Source organism: Heptranchias perlo, unplaced genomic scaffold (genome assembly GCF_035084215.1).
Source record: "Heptranchias perlo isolate sHepPer1 unplaced genomic scaffold, sHepPer1.hap1 HAP1_SCAFFOLD_60, whole genome shotgun sequence".
Taxonomy (NCBI): domain Eukaryota; kingdom Metazoa; phylum Chordata; class Chondrichthyes; order Hexanchiformes; family Hexanchidae; genus Heptranchias; species Heptranchias perlo.
Window position 1 is genome coordinate 1314074 of NW_027139623.1, and position 3817 is coordinate 1317890.

Genomic DNA, 3817 nt, shown 5'->3' on the forward strand with positions numbered 1-3817 from the left:
CCTTCTGTATTCTGGGTAAGTTTTAACTCGGCCATTTCATGATCCTCAGCGACAATCCTTCGATTCCCAGAGATATTATGTTTATAAGCGGGTGTTGATTATGCATTAAGATGCCGAATGTAAACGTGAGTGGTGTCTATGGTTTATATTTTGAAAACTCTTAATCTAAATGTGCGCTCTATTTGCTGAAAATGCCTCATCTTACACCAAGGAGTCTCTTCCCCCTCTCCCACCCGCCGCCCACGGAAAGATGAATCTTCTGAGGCTCCACAGCATTAATTTGGCCTGGAGCAGGACTTCATCTCACGGTCACCTCAGCAGCTCAGCTCATAGCAGCCCCCGACTGACCGGAATGTGTGACGGTGCAATGTCGAGCGAGCAATCGGAGTTCTCGGTCCTGTTTGACGCTCTGTCTTTCATACAACTCACTTTATGATTCAGAGGCTGGAGTTCCGCGGAAATGCGTTTAGAATACACAGAGGTGAGAATAGGCTGGATGTTTGGAGGTTCTTCATTTCCCAGAGAGCAGTGAGTCTCTGGAATGCATTGCTAGCCGGTTTGGTCTGTGCAGACTCTCTCTCTCTGCCTTCTCGTGGGATCTGGATCGGTTCTTGACTGGGTCAGAGATCGCATCACATGGAAGGTGAGTGGTTTTACAGTTAACCTACACATGGTCACTGTCATGTCCTGGACTGGTTTCGATCGTCTGAAGATGTCGGGGAGGAATTTTCCAGAAATTGGCCCTGTATTTTTTTCTGGTTTGTAACCGCTCCCAGGAGATTACATGTTCCCGGTGTGTGGGGCGGGTGGTGTCGGTAGGAAGTGTCCAGTCACGATGCTCCGGGCATGTGGGACAGGATTGATGAACCAGCTGGTCTTTTCCTGACCATCATGTCCGTCAGTAACCTCAGCTCTTCAAGGTGTTTTTTGTGAAGTGATCTTTAAACACAAACTCACACCTGGCCCTTTATAGTGAAATGAGACTCAATGCTCTCCACGCCTCACCTTGCCCTCCTCTGAAGCTGGAGGACTCGAAATATTCTTGCCCGCCTCTGCTACAATGTGCCTGATGACGAAGGGGATAATCTCCGAAAGCTTGTGATTTTAAAATAAAATTGTTGGACTATAACCTGGTGTTGTAAGATTCCTTACAATGTGCCTGAGCATTTCTGGTCCCGTCCAACCGTAAGCGAAGTGACTGATAACGGGACCGTTCGAAAAATGCGCCCTGAAATGGGAAGGATGGTTACAGCACAGTTCAAGGAACCTCTCCCCCCTTTCCCAGCATTTCCTCTCAACTCCCCCTTTCTCATTAGACTAAGTGCCGAGGCCTGGTTTCTTCCGTTCACCCACAGTCGCATCAGGTCCGCATTCTTCATCTTTAACTGTCTGCTTGGAGCAGAAAACTAGATGATTTTAAGCCCAGTGTATGAAGTGTCAGCACCCACCAGACCAGCCGGCAATGCATTCCAGAGACTAACTACTCTCTGGGAAATGAAGAACCGCCTAATATCCAGACTATTCTTCCCTCTGTGTGGTCCAAACGCCTGTTCCCTGCTCCTCCCCAATCTTTGAAACTGGAAATAATCCATCACGTGGTTGACCCACCATGGGTGGTCGCATGAAATGAGGACAATCAGTTCTTCTTTCCTTGGGGAGCTGTTTATTTCATCGGGGGATGCAGCTCAGTGGTAGAGCGCATGTCCTGGGTTCAATCCCCAGCATCTCCAAAAATATTTTTCATCAGAATTACGCACGGAAAGGCGAATCGCGCTTTCTGAGCGCAGCGAGTTCCAACTTTTGAGGCTCCACAAGCATTAAATTGTCTCGGAGCAGGACTTGATTTCACGGGGTCCTCAGCAGCTCAGCTCATAGATGCCGCCGGCTGACCGGAATGTGTGACGGTGCAATGTCGAGCGAGCAGTCCCAGCTCTTGCTTGACAATGTGTCATTCATCCATCTCACTTTATGATTCAGAGGTTGGATGTCAGCCACGTCACTGACTATTGGCAATGGTTTTTTTTTATTTCCGCTGACTTTTTTGTTGGAAAGTTCAAAGTAAAGAGGAGCAGAAACCCCGTGAACTGAAGCAGAGGTTGAACATTGTGAGCACGTGGTATGACTGAGCATCTCCTTGTCCGGAGAGACGGAGCGGAAATCTCAATTGTTTATTCTAAAGTGAAGCTAGCTTGACTGTGGGGATGTAGCTCAGTGGTAGAGCGCATGCTTTGCATGTATGAGGTCTCGGGTTTAATCCCCGGCATCTCCAAATGCTTTATGTTTCGAATTTTGAAAAGACCCTCTTGTCCTCACCTCACCTTCACACACAAGGACAGGAAAGGGTTTCTTTTCGTCGAGAAAAACCGAACGCTCTGCTCACGATAAAATTCAATGGAAGCACGCACGCGCCTTTGAAATGGCTCCCATCCCGGGGCTGGAGAGCGGGCCCAGGAATAATAACAGAGAAAATAGGATCACAAGTCGGCCATTGGGCCTCCGAGCCTGCTCCGCCATTATATACGATCATGGCTAATCCTCCATCTCAATACCACATTCCCGCTCTCTCTCCATACACTTTGATGCCTTCTGTGTGTAGAAATCTCTTTCTTAAATATATTCAGTGACTTGGCCTCCACAGCCTTCTGTGGTGGAGAATTCCACAGGTTCACCACCCTCTGAGTGAAGAAATAGATTATTCCCAGTTTCACAGATCGGGGAGGAGCAGCGGACAGGCGTTCAGACTACACAGAGGTAGGAATAGTCTGGATGTTAGGCGGTTCTTATTTTCCCAGAGAGTATTGAATCTCTAGAATGCTTTGCGGGCTGGTGTGGTGGGTGCTGACTCTCTCTTTGCCTTCTGGATGGATCTGGACCAGTTCTTGACTGAGGCAGAGATCGCATCATATAGAAGGTGAGTGGTTTTACAGTTAACCTACACATGGTCAGTGTGATCCACTGGACTCGATTCGATCGCCTGAAGGAGTCGGGGAGGAATTTCCCAGAATTTCCCCTCCTTATTGGCGCTGGGTTTGTTTCTAGTTTGTCGCCGCTCCCAGGAGATTACATGTTTCCGGTGGGTGGGGCGGGTGGTGTCGGTAGGAAGTGTCCAGTCACGATGCTCCAGGCATGCGGGGTCGGATTGATGAACCAACTGGTCTTTTCCTGACCATCATGTCCGTCTGTAGCCCCAGATCGTCAAGGTGTTTTCAGTGAAGTGATCTTGAAACACAAAACCACACCTGGGGCAAGTCCTGCATCCGTCTACATTGAAATTATCCTCAATGCTGTCTGTGTCTCACCTTACCCTTCTCTGAAGCTCAGGGACTCGAAATATTCTTGCCGGCCTCTGCCACAATGTGTCTGAGGATTTCTAGTCCCGTCCAACCGTAAGCAAAGTGACTGATAACGGGAGCGTTCGAAAAATGTGCCCTGAAATCGGAAGGATGGTAACAGCACAGTCAAAGGAGACTCTCCCCCTCTCCCAGCCTTTCTTCTCAACTCCCCCATTCTCATTGCTCTGAGTGCCGAGATCTGGTTTCTTCCGTTCACCCACAATTACATCAGGTCCGCAAACTTCGTGTTTAATTGTCTGGTCGGAGCAGAAAAGGAGATGAATTGAAGACCAAGAAAAAAACCTTATGTGGCCCCATCAAATGAAGGAGATCAGCTCTTCGTTGGAATGTGGTTCTATCTGGGGGTATAGCTCAGTGGTAAAGCGCGTGCTTTGCATGTATGAGATCTTGGGTTCAATCCCCCGCATCTCCAAAACTCTTTTTTCACCAGAATGACCCACAGAAAGGCGAATCTTGATTTCAGA

The 3817-nt window shown here is 48.4% G+C and overlaps 1 non-coding gene across 1 annotated transcript; it reads left to right on the plus strand.

Moving 5' to 3' along the window:
* Positions 1-2197: 2197 nt before the first annotated feature.
* trnaa-ugc (transfer RNA alanine (anticodon UGC)) lies at positions 2198-2269 on the plus strand. The gene has a single exon. It is a non-coding gene; the product is annotated as a tRNA-Ala (tRNA).
* The last annotated feature ends 1548 nt before the right edge of the window (positions 2270-3817 follow it).